At 35.6% G+C, this 23859-nt stretch overlaps 1 pseudogene; it reads left to right on the top strand.

Moving 5' to 3' along the window:
* The first annotated feature begins 4438 nt into the window (after positions 1–4438).
* On the top strand, positions 4439–22198 carry LOC141562225 (small ribosomal subunit protein eS8-like; annotated as a pseudogene).
* Positions 22199–23859: the final 1661 nt, after the last annotated feature.

Below are 23859 nucleotides of genomic sequence, written 5' to 3'. Positions count from 1 at the left end.
GAACTGCTGTTCTGTGAAGTGAGCAGAACCAAGAAAACATCATACAGAAAAACAAGAAGAGTATGTAATAATCAACTGTGATGGATTTGGCTCTTTTCAACAATGAGATGATTCAAGGTAATTACAATAAACTTGTGATGGAAAGAGCCATCCACATCCAGAGAGAAAACTATGGAAGCTAAATGTGGATCACAACATAGCATTTCCATTTTTGTCACTTTTGTTGTTTGTTTCTTGTTTTTCTTTTTTTCTCTTTTTTTCCCCCTTTTGACCTGATTTTTTTTTTTTGCACAACATAATGAATATGGAAATATGTTTTGAATAATTGCACAAATTTAACCTATTTCAGATTGTTTGCTATCTTGGGTAAGTGGAAGGGGGGAGAAGAAGGAGAAAAATATGGAACACAAGTTTTTGTGAAGGTGAATGTTGCAAACTCTATTTGCATGTTTTTGGGGGAAACAAAATATCATTTAGGCAGCTAGGTGGCGCAGTGGATAGAGCAGTCAGGAGGACCTGAGTTCAAATGTGATCTCAGACACTTCACACTTCCTAGCTATGTGACCCTGGGCAAGTCACTTAACCCCCATTGACTCAGGAAAAAAAAAAAAATACAATTAAAAAAAAAAAAAAAAAGTTAGCTGTCCTCTATACCACTGGAGGTCATACTAATCACAGTTGCTTCCTGCCTTAATGGTGTCTCAAAGCTGACAAATAGTGCACCAAGGCTTTTCATTAGCCAACTGACAACATTCCCTTCTAATTCTGTCAGAGAATTATTATACTTCACAAAAGGCTTAATATTGTTAAGAATTATTTTTGTGCTTCTTTTAATATTGTTAATTCAGCATTATATCCCTTTTGTGAGGAAGAAGATAGAGAAGATGTCCACTTGACTGGGAATGTCCTGACTCCCTTCTCTTCCCATCACATTTGCATATCTAATCAAAAAGGAAAATCACTGGATCATTCCTTAGAATCATGATCTAGTTTTGTAACCATCCATCAGGACTTAGCTATAAACACAAAATGTACATATATGAAAAGCCCTCTGTAGAGGTACAAGAAGAAGCTAAGAATATGGCTTAAAGATATCCAGCAGAGGATGCTATCTGGTTCCAGTCAAAGATATGTTTCCCCTTCTAAATACATGCTAAAAGTGAATAGCAGAAAGGTGCTGACAGCCTTCCAGGAGGGAAGGAAGGAGAAAAAGAATTATGAACATTCATTTTCTCTCAATGAAAATCACTCCATTTTGAGGCAATGACTGTTTCACTTATTTTTTTTAAAGGTAAATGACAAATTGTTCATATACTCCTTCATATCCAGCAGCTCGAGAATAAGTGTACTAGTTTTTTTACATTAGAAAAGAGCCCAGTGGGTTAGGGAACAGTTGTACATAGATGTCCTATATTTTAATCTGGAAGCACTGAATGTGAGTCATCAGAGGCCTTTAAAAGGTGGGAGGAAGAGTCAGAGGCTGGTCCTTTTTATTTCAGAGGATACTCTGTTGAGAACAAAGCACAGAGGATGGTGAATCAAGGGACCCAACAAAGAGGATGTAATAAATCTCAGGAGAGACACCCACACCCACAGCATCGTGAAGATCTCTCTGGATAGGGAAAAAAAAGCTCTTCACTCCCAAACCATTGAGATTTTTGTCTACAGTACCTTCATTATAAAAGGAGGCAAGCTCACACACACCATGCCTGTCAGACTGGCAGCCAGGCTGCCTGCAGCCTACGGTACTGAGAGGAAGGAGTCCATGCAGTGCAGGATGTTTGATGAGTAACTCAGCAGCAACCTGAACCTCATGGTCAGAGCCTGCTGGCGTGCACGCCCCACCGTACTGAGAGACAGATGGAGGTGATGAGCTGGGGATGGCTTCCCCTGCAGATGGGGTGTGGAGAAGGTGGCTTGTTAATAACAAGGCTGCTTCAAGCAACTTCCTGTCAGCAGTTAAAGTTTCAGGATCAAGGAGTTGTGACTCCTGAAAATTGCTGCAGGACTGATATCAGTGTTGGTGTAAATATGTATGTGTGTGCGTGTTATGTGTGTGTGTGTATGTTTTAATAAAGGACTAAGATTAACCCTCTGGAAAAGGAAATGATAACGTACTCCAATATCTTTGCCAAGAGAATGCCCCAAAAGGGTCACAGAGAGTCAGACATACGTGAAAATGATTAAATAACAACAACAAAGATTACCCTGAACACCAAGGGAATGTGGCAAGGTAAACTCCTGTGACAAGACTGAAATTTGAAATAATTTCCTATTTTCTGGATTGGATAACCTAAATGTTATTCCCATAGACAAACATCTAGCTCCCATCCTCATGCACATACCCATATATGCTGTTTATTTGGCTGAATAGGTCTTGTCATATACCAAGCATAGGTTATAGGCTATATGGTCTTTTCTATGTACCAGAAACTGTAATAAGTGCTAGGATACAAAGAAAAATTAAAAACAGTACCTGTCCTCATGGATCTTACCTTCTAATAGGAAGCTTTATATAAAGTAAACATGAATAACTTAAAAAAATATATACCAGCAGCTAGGAGGCTGATGGAAGGTGATGTTTTAGTTTTGTTAAAGGAAGCCAGGGAGTTTGAGACATATACAGTGTTTCTTGGGGAAATTTTAAGGTTTATAACCCTTATCTATGAAATGTAAGTATTGGACTAAAGGATCTTTAAAATTCTACAAATGGATCAATGAGTCTGTTATACCTGTTTTACAGATAGAGAAACAGAGGCTCAGAATCACTAGTAAGTATCAAGGTCTGAATCTAGATATTGCAGTTCCAAGTCCAATGCTTTGAAAAAAATTACACCATATTATCAATCAGCTTTAACTAGAAATAAGAGTGAGATGAAGAGTGGGGTTCATTTGCTTTTCCTGTAACCTACAAATTAAAAAAAAAATACTAGTTCTGAGTCTTTATTCTACTACTTATAAACAGGTGATCTTGATTAAACCTCAGTTTCCTTATTTGGAAAATGAAGATAATACTCATTCAACTCACCAGGTGGTGCTACTCTCCAGTTTCCTTCTTGGTGACAAAGACCCAAGAACCTGCCATCCTTCACTTACCCAGATGCTTTTACATCCGACTCAACACCTGGGGGTGCTCAAGGGAAAACACCTTGTTTTCTTTGATCTCAGGGTTGCTAATTTTGTACCCCAGCTATTTTCTCTTGTGAGTGGCAGTAATCTTGTTATCGTAGGAGTGTGAACTTTGCAGTTCTCTTCAGTTTTCCTACCCCTATGTATAAAGAGATTTTGCTTTTGTCTCTTCCCTAATGCATCTCCACTCTGTGGATCCATATGACATGAATGTATTATGATGGAAATGACCCCAAAAAAAGTATAGTTTGACAATATTAAGTTTCTTTACTCATAAGCCAAGAAAAATAAATGAAATAAAAACATATAGCAAAGATACTTCAGGGGTAAACACACAAAGATGCTTCTAGATCAAGATATCATGTAAGCAGTAAATATAATGAGCCATATTTATTTTCAGGCACAATTCAGATGCCTAGTCTCAGGTGCTTGCTAGGCAGTGGCTCCTACCCCATTTTTAAAAAATGTGCCAAATGCTAACATTTGCAAATGTCCCCAGTGTCAAGAATTAACAAGTGCCTCTCTTTTAGTTTCCCATTCAGAACTTTTGAGCATGTCAAGTCCCACTATGATCAAGACAACTTGGGCAGTTGTGTAGTTCTGTGAATACAACATGTCTTCTGCTGGCCATTGTCATTTTAGCAACCTCTTATCCTGCTTCCTAGCTTATTTAATCTTAATGCCTATTTGTTAGCAATGGAATGAGGAAGTGGTGTCAGACAGGTTAGACTTGGGCAGAAACTCCCTAGCTTTCAGTATCTTATTTTAAATCTAGAATTACCATTTCTTAAGTGTTTGTCCAATCATATAACATCTCCCAGCATTTCTAGTCCTCAACCAAACTTTTACTCTTTTCCTACAATCTCTGACATACAGAAGAGCCTGAGGCACAGCTAATGTAACCACATGCAACTTTGGTATAACTCCCCATTGATACCTTTGTGGTCTACTTAATAGAGTTGCTATAGAGATCAAATGCAATAATGTACATGGAAGTGCTTTGTGATCAAAAAGTTCTTTAGAGACAACAGTTGCTATTATGCATATAAAATAACACCTGTTTCAAAATTAAGTTTTCTGTACCAAAATTGAGATTAATCCTTTTTTTTTCACCTAAGCTGGACTGAGGAGAAATCCTGGAAATTTCCTTTTGAAATGGACAAACACTTTGAGGAGCAACAATTTCCTTGCCATGGGTCCACCAGTCCAGATGACAGCTCTTCTATGATTTCTCAGGAAGTCTGTCATTGGATGGGATTTAAATCCTTGAGACCGTGGTAGGAGCTTCTTTTCATTGTATTTTGCTGACATGGCCTTCAAAAGTCAGAAGTACACATGTGCCAGATTGAGGCATCAGACTAGGACTTTAGTACAGAATATAAACTTAAAAAACGTTCAACGCTTTAAGCTTGAGGATGATAAAAAGGTACACTAAGAAGAGAAGTGGCTTAGACTAAAAGGCTGATAATCAACTGATGAAACTAACTATCTGACTTTGGGCAAATCAACTAATCCCTCTCCCAACAGTTTCTTCATTTTTAATATGAAGAGTTAATGATGAACTCTTCCAAATGAAAATTCCTTTCCAAATCAAACTTTTTAAGAATTAATAAGATATTATTTTAATTACTTTAAATCCTACTAACACATTTAACATGGGGTTTTTTGTTGTTTGTTTGCTGTGGTGGTTAGAATCTTTGTTTTTAATCAATTACCAGTGAAATTTTTTAAAAATTACTTACATATTTACCTTTGATTAGTTTGATCAAATATTCAAGGACCACCATAATTGATATAAAACTTAAAACTAAGAGAAACTTCCACTCAGAGTCAAGTGATATTTAAAACAATAATAACAACAGCAACAACAATAATACATTTTAAATATAAAATGAAAAAGAAAGGTTAAAATTGTGGGGTATCAGAAAAGGACAGTGTAATTATACACTGCTTTTCTTACACCCTGTCACAAAATAAATGCATTTAGCTCCTACAAAGAATATATTCCTTTCTTTAAAGTAACTCTAAGTCACAATTAATATTATAATAGTCATTAATGGAAGGGAGCATAACTTACAAATGTTTAGTTTAAAGCAAAGTAACCCTGAATTAAACTGAGACTGTTCAGAAAGGAAAAACAAGTAAAAGCAGAACTTCTTTTTGTTCCACTAATTTTTCAAAATGAACATTACTTATAGATTCTAGAATAATTCAGAGACTTGAAATGAGTAGGGAACTAAAATTGTACTAAATTCTCAGATATCAGTGTGAGCCTTATCCCAATGTTTGTCATTCTTTTAGATTGGCATAGTTTCTTTTATTCTGGTTCTCTGAAACTTAGACTGCATAAAGAGTCCCAAACTAGGGATAAATCTATTATTAAACTATTTTGCAAATGAAGCAAATTCTAATAGTGCCCACTGAACAGTAAATGCTACAGTGAAGGCTTCATTACAGATCTTCATCATTGACTTTTAAAAAGTCTGAATTCAACACAAATTATTGACAGCCTTCTATCAAAAATGACCTGATGTAGTAATATTCAGGGGCAGGATTCAAACCTAAGTTTCTATTGATTTCTACTCCAACACAAGAAAACACAAATGGGCCACCAAGAATCAGGCAGGATTGAAATGACTGGCCAACAATTCTTTCCACTAAAACACATTATTTCCTGGTTGTCTATAGTAGATGGTATAATTCAAGGAAGAAAGAAAATGTTACCTGCCTCAAAACATCTCCTATCTATTATAATGTGCCAAGCCCAAAGTGAAGAAGTAAACACTTTGGATTAAGGAAAATGTTGACTCTGAAAAATTCCTATTAATAAATACCTATCTTACATGAATAAAGATTTACAGCTGGAAAGGAATTTTAAAATTGTCTAATACTCTCATTTTACAGACAAGGAAACTGAGACCCAAAGAGGATAAATGGCTTGCCAAGTTCAAACCTGTTATAAATAGAGCTAGTATTCATATTCAGTTATTTCTATCCTAACTCTATCAATCTTTCCATTTCATTATTGCCTATCATGAAACTGTAAGCTCTTTGAGAGCAGAATATATATGTGTGTGTGTAAATATATATAAACACATATTTTTATACATCCATACACACACATATCCATAAAAACTTACATACATACATGCATATATATATATATATATATATATATATATATATATATATACATCTATATCTATCTGTCTTAATAGCTTTAGCATTTAGCATAGCACTTTATACATAGGGTTAAGGACACTGATTGGACTTGTAATTTCATCAGTTTAGGAGACTCCTAGATGAGGAAATTCAAAGGTTCAGATCTGCTATGTAACATATATATTAGAGAATTTCCTTTTAACAGTAAGAATTTGGGTGACTTATCCACAGTCATACAGCCAGTATTTGTCGGTAATAGGACTTGAAGCCAGTTTTTCCTGGCTTCCAAAACAGATCTCTATGCAACTCCACTCCATCATCCACAACATAGTTACTTGCAAATATTTGATTAGTTAAATTGAGAATGGTAATATGTCAAAGGTAATATATCCACTAAAACTTGTGTCACTGATTAATTTATTGAAACTTGAGGGCATGAGGCCCAGGACAAATTTCACTAAAAAAGGTTAGGTTTAATCCTGATGCACTGTCCCAAAGCCAGGGCCATTGTTACTGGGGATGGCTTCAGGCATCCAGAGAACAATCTCAAGGAGTGTGGGAATGCCGAACATCAAAAGCAAACTTTGCTTACTTAACAATTTGGTCTAGAGCCAGCCCTTGTTCTCGTTAAAGTTTAATCTTAGTGTGCTCCCCAGTGTACTAGGAGCTATCCAGAATCATTGGACACAAAGACACCTCATCATCCTCCCCAACTAGTATTTACCAAGTGCCATTGCAGCCAAGTCCCTAAATGAGGAGCTGGTGGACTGTATATAAATCAGAAACACAAACCTCACAGCCAGAAGTTGATGTCATGGGTAAGCAAAACTTAGTCAAATGTTTTTGCCAACTATTATACAAATGGACTTTTCAAAGATGTTGTCCATCTACTTTCCATGTAATTTTTTTTTAAAGAAGGTTGCCTTTGAGTAGACAGAGGAAGTGTTGATGTGAAAAGTGAGAAAGAAGTGATGAAAGAAAACAGTCTGTATCTCCAATGCTGTCCTAATTTACTTGCTGCAAGGGCAGACTCTCAGCAGTGTCCTAAGAGACAGTAGAATGGAGAAGGAAACATAATGAAAAGGAGGTAAATTGGGAGGTGGGAGAGGAGTAGGAGTGGTAGTGTTGAAGGGCATTTTGCCACCAGCATGCTTGCTTACCAATCATCAACATTTTCCCCATTTATTCCCAAAGAATTCCTGCTTCATTTGCTTTTCATTTGTACATCCTTTCCCCACCCTGACTAAAATGATACAAATTACAATACAAACCACTCTTCCGCAATAAACAGAATGATTAGAAATGAGATAGATTTTAGACTTAAAATAGAGTTGTTAGACATACTGCTCACAACACTCTTTAATGTTGCCCTAATGAGATTAAAAATATAATTAGGAAGTATTTAACAAAAGAAATAAAAACATAATAGACCATAGGTAACATTAAAACATTTTTTCCAAGTCAATATGTGCCCTGCAGAAATTCTTAAATTGTTTAGTGTTTCTTTTAAATTTAATACCACTGCTATCCATGCTAAACTACTCAAGCCCATATTTGTACCCACACATACACACACAACACACCACAGACATCACCCATGATAAATGAATCAAATAAATTTATTTATAAATAACTATTGATCTAGAGCCCTCCACAGAGAACTGCCTATCTCCACATTGTACTTGAATACCCTGGTTTACCTTAAGTTCTGTTGAAAAGTCTACAAAATGATGTGTTGTTAGATGGTTATCTATTAAGTCTTTTTTTTTTTTTTTTTTTTTTTTCTTTATGCTAAAGAGGTTCAAGAATATGGGTTAACCAGATACCTCAGGGAACCAGAATTATTCACCAATTTGGCTACCAGATGTCTATTCCTGACAGAGCTATGTGGTTCATTTTAGGATAAATCATCCCACACAAGTCTTCTCTATAGTAGAACTGCCCAGCAGGTAATGTGAACCCCGCCAGTGAATCTGCCAGTTTCTTGACAGCCACTGAGGTGAATTTCACACTCTGTGGGGATGTCAGCTTCCAGGGAGTTCAAATCGAAGGCCTAGCGAAGGCAAACTCTCTGTCGGAGACTCTGCCTGTCAGAAATGCTTGGCCAGATAGATTGAATCCTGGACTGATATGTCCTGACTCTAGTAGAGATTTTGAGAAGACAGGAAATCACACAAAATTTTCTCCCTAGCTTTTCCCACCCAAGTGAAACAGGGGCCAGGAAAGGAAGATGGCTGCACCAACAAAATCAGAGATCCATGGTAAAGCAATGATTCTGGACCCAGTGAGTCAAGATCTTTGGAGCATTTTCTCCTAAAGCTTAGTTCCTGAATTCCACCTCTTCCCTAAATTCTCTTGGTAATAGGTGAAATCCTATTAGAATTAAATTCTCTCCTATCTTTTTTTCTCCCTTTTAGGTAAATAGTCTTCTGTCCTCTGGGCTACAAGATAAGGAATGTGGAATGCAAACTAAGCAAAGATTTAAAAGGATCACATATTTAGAACTGGAAGGAATAAAAGAGGCACATATAAAGTACTCACTTTTGCACAAATTATTATGTGATAAGTTTGGGAATACAAACAGAAATATAAGAGCTCCTGCTCTCAAGGAGCTTTCATTCTAATGGAGGATACAAGGATGGTTTTAGCTGAAAGTTCTAAGGGAAAGACAAATGTTCGTGGCTGAGGGATAGGGTGGTAAAAGTGGTGGGGATAGCACCCACTGTCTCTTCAACAGGGTTTTTTCACCCTGCTGTTTCAGGGAAGATGGCATCTTGCTCTATGGGTGCTAGCTAGTTAGGATAGCTGACCCCTTCTCCATAGGAACTGCTTCCCTGGAGCAGTTATTTAGCAGTAGTGATTGGTGGTAATAAGGAAGGGCTTCAGAGGTATCCTTGTCCAGCCACTTCTCTTCATACTTTACAGATAAAGAAACTGGATTTGATGTGCTTCAGTGGTTTCAGTCCTTTGTGATCCCTTTTAGGGTTTTTTTTTTTCTTTTTTTTTTTTGTCAGAGATAATAGAGTGGTTTGCTATTTCCTTCTCCAGATCATTTTACAGAAGAGGAAACTGAGGCAAACAGGGTAAAATGACTTGTCAGGGGTTACATGACTACGAAGTGTCTGAGAGTGGATTTGAACTCAGAAAGATGGGACGTCTTGACTCCAGATTTGGTTTCTAGTCACCCAAGTTTTGTTGTTGAGTCATGTCTGATTCTCTGCTACCTCATTTGGTGTTTTCTTGACAAAGATAAGGTGACAAAGGTAATTTGGTTTGCCAGTTGCTTCTATAGCTCATTTTACAAATGAGGAAACTGAGGCAAATAGGATTAAGTAACTTGTCCAGAGTTATACAACTGTCTAAGGCTAGATTTGAACTCAGATATTCCTGACTCTGGTCCTGCATTTTACCCTTGCACTATTTAACTGCCTGAAGAAAGTACAGCCTGTAGAAATTAAGGGACTCATCTTTCAATTTGTAGAAATTAGCTTCTTTTTAACTGTTGAAATTAAGTGGCTGATACTAGACTGGGATCCAGTTTATCTGATTCAATTTCCTAGACTTCTACTCCTCTGCAATAAAGGCATGGCAGCAAGATGGCTCAAAATAGAGCACAAGGCTGGGAATCAGAAAAATTCATCTTTCTGAGTTCAAATCCAGCTTTAGAAACTTAGTAGTATGTGATCCTGAGGAAGTCACTAAACCCAGTATGCTTTAGTTCCTCATCTATAAAATGAAACTCCACTTCAGTATCTTTGCCGAGAAAGCCTCAAATAGGTTCACAAAGTGAAATGACTCAACAACATAGTCAAGGAGATAAACTGCTAAAGCTCATCAGGTCCTAACAGTATATTCAATTTTGTTGTTGTAGTAGTAAAATTCTGTTTTGCAAGTAGAAATTATATCCCTGGCTGCAGAGATTTAACATACACCCTTATCATTATCGGTTTGTTGTATTGTTATAAAGAGTGTTTAGGTGTATCTAGGAGGAGCTGTGGATAACGTATGAGTTCTGAAGTGAAGAAGATCTGGGTTCAATTTTAGCCTCAGATATTTACAAGCTATCACTTAACCTGGGTTGTTCTCAAAAAGAAAAAAAGAGTTTAACAAGTGAAAATAATTTCTCTAAACAGAAGACAAAGAGAGATATGTCATATATGGGTTCTCTCTGTGCTACAACGCCTCCACCACCACCACCACCTCCTTTCCCCCTTCATATTTCACTGCCATATACAGACCTGAGATGGAACCTAGGAAATAGAAAATTGGGACATATAACATGTAGGCAGCATTTTATACTAGAATGAGTACCAATCGAAGATTAAGAGAATATAGATTCAAATTCCACCTCTGACATTCACAACTTTGGACAAGAAAACCAATTTCCTAAGTAGGGATGTACAGAATCCACCCTGATTGAAAAGTGAGTACTTTTCAAGAACCAACCATTAAATTTTGAGTATGAACATTTACACCTTACACTTCCAACCAGGATTTGATTTATTGGGAGTTTTTTGGTTGTCTAGTTTAAGAAAAGAATGGAGAAAATGTTCATCATTAAAATTAAACTTAAAATTTTGGGATGTTTTCAGAAAGCCAGTTGTTAAAACATACACCAGCCTCAGTTTCCTCATCTCTATGATAAGGGGGTTAAATTAGAAAGCTTTTGAAGTCCCTTCTACCCTTAGTTTTATGAACCTGCAATATCCCTATTTCCTGGCTCTGATAAGTCAGCAAAAAAAAGGCCAAATGCCATGAACATTCCACCTCTACCTTCACCAGATGTTGTCAACCATTAGAATTGCCTACAGTCACTTCTTGTTCAGATGATGTCTTATATTCTCCACATGAAATCTAGCAAGGCTGACAAACTTCCAGATAATAAAAAGGGCATTTTCCCAAAGGGGAAAGAAAGAAAGGAGAAGGTAAAAGAGATCTATTACCCCCAATAATTTTGCATAAGAATCCAGCATAATAAGAGGCTATCAGGTTTATATTAGTGGACATATTGCAAATCTAACCATGTCTAAATATGCAAGTATATTATTTTCTATTCATTAACCAGAAACAAAAATAATTTAATTATTTTGCATTTTGCAGAGTGGGGATAGAGTATATATTTGTCTACCTGCTTGCTGGTCAGCAATGGCCACTATAGTCTAGCTTCTGTCTATTTTAGATTGCAAGCACCTACAGGTCAGGGAACATATCAGTTTAATTTATTTCATAAAGCATTTTACTTGATGCCACATTGCATTTAATAAATACTGAGTACTTAAAAAGAGGAGTGTTTGATAACAGCTTTTGATCATGTGGATAGAGCACAGTACTGCAATTTTGGAGTCTTTGCCAATTTTTTTTTTTTAAGTGAGCCATTCGAACTTAAAACATAATAAGAATCTTTTCTTTGAGGTTTTCAGAGGGAGTTCACAGCAGATGTATTGAAAGCACAGCATTTGGTACTAAGGATCTTGTCAACTGCCTAATAATACCTTGTATTAGAGAAAAGACAGATTTGTTTTGGTAGTATAGATCATTTCAAAGCTCCCTTTAATTGTGAACTATTGGTTTTTCTATATTTTAAAAGAAGTCTTTTTTAAGAATTCTTTCCACTATCAATAAATTGCCCTACAAATATATTGACAACTAGCATTTAATCTATTTAAAAATAAATACAGATATCAATACAGCAGAAAGTGACATAACTGTATTTATATTAAAAGTTTTCCTTCATTGTGTCCCTGTTTACTATATTGCAGTGAAGTCAGAGGATTGTTTTTTTTTTTTTCTTTTATACTGCTAAATTATTAATCTTAGGAAACTGAATATCTTCAGGATATGGTAATGGAGCATGGAACAAAAATTCCAAATGGCCTAGAGATATAGTGTCCATTAATGAGGAGTTTTTATTCCCCTTCCAAACTGATCTCTGGCTTATGTGAGGCAGGTTTCTTTTGTCTTTTTTGGCAGATACTTTGGCTGAACTTGGATCTGAGCTTCAAATGCTTGTATAGAACATTTCAACATGACCGGGGAGAGAAATTGTGCTGACCAATATACCTATTTTAAGACCCTGTGTGCTTGATTTTTCAGACCCAATATCAATCCAGTCTAGGTATCTCATGGCTAGGATCTCATCTCATTATTTTTTCAATTCATATTGGATTCACTGTTAAGCTATTTTCAGAAGTGCACATTGACCTAGATTCTCCCAGAGTGTAAGGTACTCCCCAGGATTACGTTTGGTACTTTAGGAAAGCTGCATTAACTTTTTTGAGCATAGAGTATGAACTGTCACTCTAGTGGCCTAGAAAAGACACTCTTGGGGCACTAAGGAATACTTAACTCAATTTCTTCAAAACACTTAATATTTAGTAGTTCCTGCATGAGGAGGAGGTGTTGTCATTGTTAGTGTGTTTGTCCTTTGTTTTGTAAGAGGACCAATAACACCATGGGTTATATCTTGACTCCTGCACGAATTAGATTTATATGAGGCAGATTCTTTTGAATATCAAAGTCCGATGGTAGGACAAAAGTCCAAATGACTGATGATGGCCCAGGAGCCAGTGGATGACCTTAGCATCTTCAATGTCTGACCAAGCTGTATGTGTCCCAGAGTACCTGTTTCAGTTGCCTCCACGGCCTCTGTAATAAATTGTTGTCATCTGCCCATTCAGTCAGGGAAAGTGTTCACATGATGGTGATAGACATGGTTTAGCCCTGGCTAACAAGATAGTTCAGTGAGCTATGACTACTGCACATGTTACAGCTTCTTGGAGCCACAGGTGAGAGTTGGGTGATAGGTGGACACCAAAATGGATGAGCAGACTTGAAAAGGGTTCAGCAAGCCCTCATACCAGCCCTTCCTGAACACCCCATATCTGAGTGCTAGTCCTTCTTGAACACTCTATTTACTACAGAGATGGTACATTAAAGGGAAGTCCTAATTTTTGCTTCATATTTGAGTGGTCTAGGAGTTATAGGTGCAAAAACTTCCCTCAATGAAGATCAACAACTCTGTAACTCATAGAGTACTAGGTAATATCATAGGGTCTTATAACTGTTGTTCATGCAGTTTTCTTAAAATACCTAATCTAATATCTGAGAGGAATTCATATAATAGGAAAAAGTTATGCACAAATGAAAGGCCTCGTTTTTTAGTAGTTTGGTTTTGTTGGAGTAGGGACTATAGGCATAAATACTCTCTTCACTAATTCAAATCAACAACTCTCTTTAACTAATAATCAGAAGAACTACCTGGAATTGGCATGGAATCATGAAATGAATATGTTTCAGAGGCAGGACTTGAATCAAGTCCTTCTGATTTCAAGGCAAGAATACTATATGCTATATCCTATTGCCTCTAGGAAGGCTTCTTATAATTTCATATTAAAAAGAATAATGAAAATTAGTCCATGATGATTAAATAATGTATCTTTTTTTTCCCCCTTAAAAATAAGAGTTTTATAATTTTATAACCAAGATCCCTGGTTTAAAAAAGGTTTAGATTTTATAATAAAGATGACACATCTTAAAGTTAAAGAAGAATTTTTATTCTGAGAAAAATTTTAGAATGATAGAGTCCATTCTTTAGAGATGATCTAGCTGAAGTCTCATTTGTAAATGAGAAAAGTAAGGTTCAGAAAAATGAAGTAAATATCTAATCCAGGCTCACATACTTAGAATCAGGCCCAAGAAGAAAGGAACTTATTTAAGAGAACCCCAGAACTTTACCCAACTCATAGATTTTAAAAGAATCTTAGACATTATATAGTCTAAATTCCCTAATTTACAGATAAAAAAAAAAAAAAAAAAAAAAAACTGAGGTCCAGAGATATTACACTATTTGTCCAAGGTCATGCAGGTGATCCAAATTCAGGAACTCTCATTCCAGATTGAGGAACTCTTTCCAACAGAGTGGCAGTCCTCTCCAGGATTCCAATGGGCTCTATTCATTTAGTCATATTGCTTCATATACTAAGACATACTACTTATGATAAAATACAAGTCCAAATTATCTACCCAGGTAGATAGCTTAATACACTGCACAGAGAGCTGGTACTCAGGCCAAGAAGATCTGGATTCAGAGTCTACCAGTGCTATATACTAGCTATGTAACCTTAATCTCTCAGTGTTCTAGGGAACTCTTTAAGTTGACAAATCACAGTACCTGCCTACTTTGGGAGAAATGATTTCCTTATCTAAGAGTCCAGTATAACAATTAAATTACTGGTCCAGTCCTTATCTCTGTCATATGCATAGACAGTCATTTAAAATTCAGTCGGAGCTGGGCCCTACCTCTCTCTGCCCCAATCCAATTGAAAACTCCTGCCCTGTGCAGGAAGTTCTCTAGAGATCCTTGTAGTTAAAAGCCAGCCACTAGAAACCCAGCACAAAGAAATAGGAACCCGATGAGAAAACTAGGGAGATCAATCAGGCTTCTGAATTAAGCTCAGATTGATGATAGTTCAAATTTACTACCATCAAAAAGCAGTTTTCTTGCCCCTTTGAAATATGCCTTTGGGGCTAACCTTGTTCCTGATCCAAAATGTGTTTTCTTCTTTACTCTTGAAGCTCATTTGGACATGCAGTTAGGTGCTGAGGCACAGAAGGAAAAGGCCACTTCCAATGTTATTGCCACACCTTTTTTTTTTTTTTTTTTTTAAATGCTCCAAAGGAGAAATGCACTGTCTAGGATTATTAACCTATTTTAAGGCCAAATTAAAAAAAAAAAATATGTAAGTATAAGTGTCAGTAAACATTTGCCTAAGAAACAGGGACAAGGAATGAACAAAATACTCTCCTTTTACAAAAAGCACGTTAACTCTTCCAGGCTCTGAAAGAGGTTATTTGCTAAATGTCCAAAAGAGTTAATGATCTTCCAAAAGGGAATAAAGATCAAACCCTGTGTCTTCCAAGCAGCTCTAATGGCCTAGGATACTAAATCTTATACACTCCCTTAAGTGATTTCATTCTCTTTATTTCCCCTATGGAAAGCAAAATCCCATCTCATTTTGAAAGCACAAAACACTAGACTATCTTTAGTTAACATTAAAACCATATGTGCCCAGGAAATTCAGAGTTAATGGGCAATAAATTCCACTTTTAACCTGTCTATTGTTCCTGGGTGTTGCTATAAACATATTAGAGTACATTGATACCACTTAATGGCTATTAATGTCCAATCAATGCCATTTGGATAATGTTGGCTGTGTTAACTCTGGAACTGTAGCCTTAACTCAGTTTCCTCTCTCTGGTTTGATTCATTAAATATAATTTGGGGTATATGAATGGAAAATACTATGAGTTCCAATTAATTCAGACTTTTCTCCCCTATCTAGCTAGACAAAATAAAAAAAGATATTCTAGGCTATCTCCCATTGCCCATTAATGTTGTATATATAAATAAGCCAGGTTATCTTTTCCTTTTGAGAAATGTTGTTTTATCTAACAGTCGTTTTCCTAGTAGTTCAGTACTCCACCACGCTAAATTAGGACACTTTATCTTAAGGCTTCATAATCTTACGAGACTATAATTGGAAAGTTTATAAAAAAAAATCTTGCTTTGTAAGCTTGGCAGCTGAGATAGAAAGAGGGAATGAGAAGGGCTATAGCAGAATTACACCATCACTGCTAGCCTGACTCCTCTTGACAGAGCCGTTTAATATTTTGACAAGACAAAATATAAAGCAGCATTTTATTCTGTAGAGACTTCACTAGACACAAGCATGGAAGTGCCTGTGATCAATAAAGTTTGCGGTGGAGAGTGATTTATTTACAGCAGGGTATTATGTGGAGAAAGAGCTGTGATATTTCCACAGGCTTTGACGGCATAATGGGCCCCTCTCAATCCTTACATGGAAGGGTTAGATTGTCATGGTTGCTCAGGCAGTATTCAAAACGTTATCTGATCAGCCTTAAAGACTTCAGAACGAGACAGATGATTAGTTACCCTAAACGATCCTCATCATGCAGAAATTGATGATTTAATATAGTCAATGACAGACGATTCCATTTGTACTAGATAAAGTGTCTGCGGTTTGTATCAATCATAATAGAGTTATTATTGAGCATAAAAGAAAAGCATGTTTAATATCATTAATTCCAGATATGTCGCTTTCCACATCTGGCATTCATCCATAGGCCAGAACCACTCCAGGCTATCATTCCTGCCTCTGTGCTGGTGACTATAGTGTTTTTTGTAATTTCAAAATGTTTTTCAGCACCTCCAGCTAGGTGCAATAACAGTTTACAGATTACCTATGTCATCACATTTTGACAAACTTCTCAATCTGATGTGACCTTCATCTTTAGCCATCTGCTTGCCTTTGTTTCTGCTCTTTTTTGATAAACCTCCACAGCTTAAAGCCACAGTAGTTTGTTCCATGCATTGTACTTCTGGGTCAACATTTCACCTGTGTAAATCCAGAAACACGGGCTATGTTGTAAAGATGGTAACCTGGGTTCAAGTCCCTGGATACCTGACTCTCCCTGACCCCCTTAGTTATATTTTTTCATCATTCTCATCAAATGCATTTTGATTGTGTAGAGCCTACAATAAACCTCAGGAATACATACACTCAGAATAAGAAAATACAGAATATATCTTGGGAAACATGCAAAATGGAAGGTGAGGGGAAAGTTGGGTATGGAAAGAACAGCTAGAGATAGAGAGGGGTAAATTTATAAGAAAGCAAAGAAGTAAAAATAAAAGAAAATCAAATTTCTGCAATGTTAATTAAGAAACAGAAAAATAGGGGGAAAAAATCAAATAAATAGAATTCATTGCAAAACATTTATTGCCTCCTTTTCTTTACAGGACCCTAAATTCCTTTTAAGTGATAAGTTCAAACTGAAAATCCCAAATAGCATGTTTCTTCCTTTTAGGAAGAAAATATCTTTTAGACATTGATGACAATGAGAAAGAAAAGTAGAATTGAATTTAACTTAGCAAACATTAAACAAATACTATATAACTAAAGTTCCATACTAATTGCCCCAGATATTATAAGTTCTAGGCCTATAACTCAAGGAATTCATAACCAAAAAGAAAAAGGTTGTTTTTTTGTTTTTTGGGGTTTTATTTTCATTTTGTGGTGGCAAAGGCAAGGGAGCAAATTAAATATCCAATTGTTAGAGAATCACCAAAAAGTTGTGGTATATCCATTTAATGTTATTATCCCATAAGAAAGGAAGAATTTGGGAGCAGCTAGGTGGTGCAGTGATTAAAGCACCAGGTGCCTTGAAGTCAGGAAGACCTGAGTTCAAATCTGGTCTCACACACTTAACACTTCCTAGCAGTGTGACCCTGGGCAAGTCACTTAACCCCAATTGCCTCAGGGGAAAAAAAAAGAAAGGAAGGAAGAATTTGTTGAATACATAGAAGCATGGGAAGACATATGAACTGATTCAAAGTAAAGGAAAATCAGGAAAGTGAAATACACAATGACTACAATTATGTAAATGGAAAGAACATCATCAAAATAACTGAATAATGGTAAATTATTATGGCTGAAGTTGTTTCTAAAGAAAAATGTAAGAATGCATCTCTGCAATTTCTTTGCAGAGGTGAGAATTGTAACTGTAAAACATTGTATTAAATGTCAGCCTTGGTGAATGTACTAGGGTTTTTTATTTGTTTGTTTTGCAGAAAATTTTTTTTTTCTTCTTTTAAAATTTCTTTTTGTTGCTGTTATTATGAGCGATGACTCTCTGGGAAGGGGTAGGGAAATAATATACTATAAAAAGAGGTATTACAAAAAAGAAAATATGTCAATAAAAATTTATTTTTTGAAAACAAAGATGCCAAGACAAAAATAAAGCTCTTGCTGATCACATTCTGCTGATGGGGTGAGGAACAAGAAGAGAAGATGCTCATGAAATTTAAATCAAAGCAAATCAACAAATATTTATGGAATACATATTCTGTGCAAGAAACAGCTTCGGTGTCTTTATTGGAGAGGTAGTATGATGCACTGGAAAGAATGCTGGATTTGACTCTAAAAATAAAGGTTCAGATCTCAGTTCAAACACTGTGGGAAGGTCACTTAATTTCACTGAACTTCAGTTTCTTCATCTGTAAAATGAAGGGGTTAAACAAGATCAATTTTATAATCCCTTTCATATTCTATCTTAATTCTGTAATTCTTATAATGTCAATTGTCTGAAGTAGGGGATAAGTGATTTGCCCAGAGTAGTTAAAAAGTGGTAAATAAAGAATTTGAAACCCAGAATTTCCTGAGTCCAAGAGCAGTATTCTAGTTCCTAGGTTGTTAAAATACTTTATCAAGTCTACAATTGACATCCTCCCCCTTTTATTGCCTATATCTTATAAGGATATTTAAATTAAGTCAATGAAGATATCATTACAATGTTCTCAATAATTTATTGACAATTAGAAATTTTCACTATAGAACAATCAAAATATTTAGTCATTGAATAGTTTGTTTTAATACTTCTGTGTGGAAGCTCAGTACACCAAAGAAGATTAAAACTAAAAACTTAGTAAGTTGTTAAAAACTGAAAAATTAGTAAGTTGTCTTTAAGGAGTGAATTCTTTACTGTGAATCTAATCTCATAATGATCTTCTAAATTAGCAGTCTATCACTGCACTTGTCTGCAAGAGTTTATACTTTACTGGCTTGGTCTTTGGGAATCCACCCTTTCTGGAGACTAAGAAAATCAGAATTTGATATTTAAATTCTTCAAATTCTTTCTTTAACCCCTGTTAGACCAATTTTACTTCTTAGATCTTAGGAAATGAACCTCCAAGTCCTCCTTAGTATGAATAATTAATCCCCTGAAGTGATTGCATTATTCAAATTCATACTACATATTTCCATTGGGCTGGAACTAATTACTACACTTTACATAATTATAATTTTAAATAGTGAAGATTCTAATACATGGAATCCTTTCAGGGGAATCCATTATTCGTACTAATGGGGACCTGGCTGAACAAAATTGGTCTAGTTCTTATTAGTGAGATCTGGAAAAAGGCTGGATTCAAACTCCAATTCTGCCTTTTATTCCTTAAGTAACCTTGGGAAAGGCATTTAAAGTGTCTGAGTCTCAGTTTTCTCATTTGTAAAAGGAGGAGTTAGATAAATGACACTCAAGGTTCCTGCCACCTTGAAAATGATGATGTTAAATAGGCAATAGGGAGTTATTGAAGGGTTTTGAGTATGTGTGAATAACAGTAAGGCAGCTATAAGAGTAATCCAGAAAAACAGATAAATCCATACTGCTGTAAATGATCCCATCAAGATTTCAGATATCAAAAGAATTCTGAAAGTGAACTATAAATTTCCTTTGAAATCAATAATAACCTTCTAACTCCAATCCAATGCCATTTCCTACTGTCTTTCCCATCCAGATTCTTATTCTTCTTTAACTTCTCTTTTGTATCCCACCCTGTGGAGCATCTTCTCCTTCCTGCCACCCTTTTGTCTTTTGGCCTTTCTGAAATTGTACTTTCATAGTTTTCCTATCTTCATGCTTCATACTACTTTGCTCTCCTCCTAATTCTTAAGTGTGGACCCCCTGAAAATTCTTTTCTTGAATTCTACTTTTCTTTCTCATTGTCATTACTAAAAAAAAATATTTTCTAAAGTAGGGAAACATGATATTTGGGATTTTCAGTTTTAACATATCACTTAAAAGGAGTTTAGGGTCCTTTAAAGAAAATGAGGCAGTAGAATTTCTGTAATGAATTCTTTTATTTATTTGACTTTTTTTTTTCTGCTTTTTTAATTAACATTGTAGAAATTTGATTTTCTTCTACTTTTACTTTTTTACTTTCTTATAAATTTACTCCTCCCTATTCCTTTGCTATTCTTCCCATACCCAATTTTCCCTCCACCTTTCATTTTATGTTTCCCAAGATATAAAAAATGGATGAACATCCATTGTCCACTTGAAGAACCCTGGTGAATATTAGTCCATTTTCTCCTGTGGCCTCTTTCTATGGGTAGTGAATATGAGTACACACTCTTTGCATAGACTACTCTCACTTTAGGAAGTATTATTTTAATCAAGGTTAATTACTCCTAGTTCTGCTTTAGAGTCAAGCAGAAATTTAAATCATTCTTCTGTAGACAGATCCTTAAATACTTGAACTTCTTTGTTACAGTCTCTGATAGACAGATGTCCCTTCTTTTTATCAAAACTATATAATCATAACCAGCATTTCTAGAACACTTTTAAGATTTATAAAGTACTTTTACATGTGTTATATAATTTGATCACTATAACCACGCTATGAGATAAGTGTTATTTTCCCCATTTCACAGATGAAAAAATGGGAGCCAAGAAAAGTTAAGTCCTTGCCTGGGTCTTAACAGCTTAAAAATTATGTGAGACAGGATTTGAACTCAGTTCTCCCTAACTCCTAGTTTAGCATTCTATCCAATATGAAACCTCACTAATCATGTTCTCACACCCTCTTATTTCCTTCTAATTCCTTTTCTGTTGTCTAAAAACATTACCAAGGCAACTTCAACCTTAAAAATTCTAAATTTTATCCTCTGTTATTTAGTGCAATCTAATCCAATCTAATCCCTTAAAATGGGCCATTAATTTACTATGGGCAAGGCAGTGTACTAAACTCTGGGTATGCAAAGACAAAATAAAAACAGTCTCAGACAGGAAGGAACCTATATTCTATTGGGGGGAATATAACACATAAACAGTTATATCTTCAGGAAACTGAGCCTATTCTGTTTGTTCTGCCATAGACTTTGCTTTGGCCTTGAACAAGTAATATAATGCCAGATTATTTTCAGAATTGTCGATTTGAATGTCAAGACCTTGAATTCTAGAAAAGGACTTATTTGATAAGAATGGAACCATTAAAGAACCCTCAGTTTCTGTTGTAACAGAAAAAGCACTTGGAGTAGAAACTAGGAAACCAACCAATGGTTTTAGATCTGGCCACTTTAGGCTGTACTAGACCTAAAACTGTATTATAAAGTGGCAGTTATCAAAACCATTCGGTACTATCTAAAAAACAGAATGGTGGATCCGTGAAATTCATTTCATACACAAGACACAATAGTCAGTGACAACGGCAATCTATTATTTGATAAATGTATTGACAAAAATTGCTGGAAAAATTAGAAAATATATGTCAGAAATTAGCCATAGACCAACATAGCATACCGTATACCAAGATCAGATCAAAATGGATTCAACATTCAGGCATAAAGAATGATACTATAAGCAAATTGGTAGAGCAAGGGACAATTTACTTCTCAGGTATTTGAAGAAAGGAGAAAACAAAACTAAAGCAATTACAATTAGGAGGAGATCTCCCAGGACAAACAGCACAAGAACTTCAAGACCAGGATCAAGCACCAAGTCCTACCAAAAGAAGAGCAAGTATGAGCGGGACCTCTCAGCCACAGCAACATAATTGAATCTCACCCCATCTACACAGTGCGAGTCCCCAGGGCAACAAAAAGTAGCTAGCACTGAGGCTGGACATGGACAAGTATTCCTGGGGTTCCGAGGGCTGTACTTGAAAAACAGGAATTATTGATGTGGTGTACTACGCATCCAGCGATAAGCTGGTCCAGACCAAGACACTGGTGCTCACCCATAGCACTCCACACTGCTTGTGGTATAAACCCCACTATGCCCTACCATTGAGCCAGAAAAATGGAGCAAAACTTACTTCTGAAAAGGAAAAAAAATTTAAATAAAAAGCAGTCAAAGAACATCCAAAAAAATATGAGAAGAAGAAGAAAACCAAGATTAGCTTACTCCTGGAGGAATATTTCCAGCAGGGCAAGCTCCTTGCCTGTTTGCATCAAGGCAAGGCCAGTGTAGCCAAGCAGAAGACTAAGTGCTGGAGAGCAAAGAGCTGGAGTTCTACCTAAGAAAGACCAAAGCCAGAAAGGACAAATAAACCCTAACTTGGACATGCAATAAAAAAATCCCCAGATTGTTAAAAAAAAAAATTAGAAGGGAAGCAGGAAGTTGGGGAACAATTTTTACAGCTAGTGTTACTAATAAAAGCCTTATATTATATATATCTATATATCTGATAACTGAGTCAAATTTATAAAAGTACAACTCATTCCCCAATTAATAAATATCAAAGGGTTATGAACAGGCAGTTTTCAGATGAAAAAATTAAAGATATATAGATAGATAGATAGATAGATATAGATATATCTATATCTATATCTATATCTATATATATATCTATAGATATATATATAGATATATATATATAGAGAGAGAGAGAGAGAGAGAGAGAAAGAGAGAGAGAGTGTGTGTTTGGAAAAATGTGCTAAATCATTATTGATCAGAAAAATACAAATTAAAACAACTCTGAGGTACCACCTCACACCTATCAGATTGTCTAAGATGACAGGAAAAAAATAATGATGAATGTTGGAGGGGATGTGGAAAAACTGGAACACTAATGAATTGTTGGAGAAGTTGTCAAGTAATCCAGACATTCTGAAGAGCAATCTGGAGCTATATCCAAAGGGCTTAAAATTGTGAACACTCTTTTTTATTTTTTATTAAAGCTTTTTATTTTTCAAATCATATGCATGGATAATTCTGCAACATTAGCTTTTGCAAAACCTTATGTTCCAGTTTTCCCCCCTTCTCCCACTCCCCTCCCCTAGCAATATATACTAAACATGATAGAATTATATGTTAAATCCAATATATGCATACATGTTTATACAATTGTCTTGTAATACAAGAAAAATCAAACAAACAAGAAAAGAAAATGATGAAGAAAATAAAATGCAAGCAAACAACAACAAAAACAGTGAGAATGCTATGTTTAAACCACACTCTCTTTCCATAATCCTCTCTCTGGGTGTAGATAGTTCTTTTAATCACAAGAACATTGGAACTGGTCTAAATCATTTCATTGTTGAAGAGAGTCATTTCCATCAGAATTGCCATGTACAATGATCTGGGTCTGTATTCCAAAGAGGTCATAAAAGAGGGAAAAAGACCCATATGTGCAAATATGTTTGTAGCAGCTCTTTTTGTGGTGGCAAAGAATTGGAAAATGAGTGGATAACCCATCAATTGGGGAATGGCTGAATAAGCTATAGTATATGAATGTAATGGAACATCATAGTTCTATAAGAAATGATGAGTAAGCTGATTTCAGAAAAATCTGGAAAGACATGAACTAATACTAAATGAAGTGAGCAGAACCAGGAGAACATTGTACACAGTAAGAGTAAAATTGTAGGATGACTAACTATGATGGATTTTGCTCTTCTCAGCAATACAGTGATCCCAGACAATTCCACTAGACTTTGAATGAAGAAAGCCATTCACATCCAGAGAAAGAACTGTGAAGGCTGAATGCAAATCAAAGCAAACTATCTTCACTTTTTTTTTTCCTTTTTCATGGTTTTTCCCTTTTGTTTCAATTTTTCTTCTAATATGGAAATATGTTTTTAATGATTGAACTTGTATAACCTATATCAAATTGCTTGTTGTCTTAGGGAGGGAAGAGGGAAAAAAGGGAGAGAGAAAAACATTTTGGAACTCTAAATCTTACAAAAATGAATATTGAAAACTATATAT

The sequence above is a fragment of the Sminthopsis crassicaudata genome, chromosome 3 (genome assembly GCF_048593235.1).
Source record: "Sminthopsis crassicaudata isolate SCR6 chromosome 3, ASM4859323v1, whole genome shotgun sequence".
Taxonomy (NCBI): domain Eukaryota; kingdom Metazoa; phylum Chordata; class Mammalia; order Dasyuromorphia; family Dasyuridae; genus Sminthopsis; species Sminthopsis crassicaudata.
The sequence above is the reverse complement of the archived record's forward strand: the minus strand, read 5'-3'. Positions and strand labels throughout refer to the sequence as shown.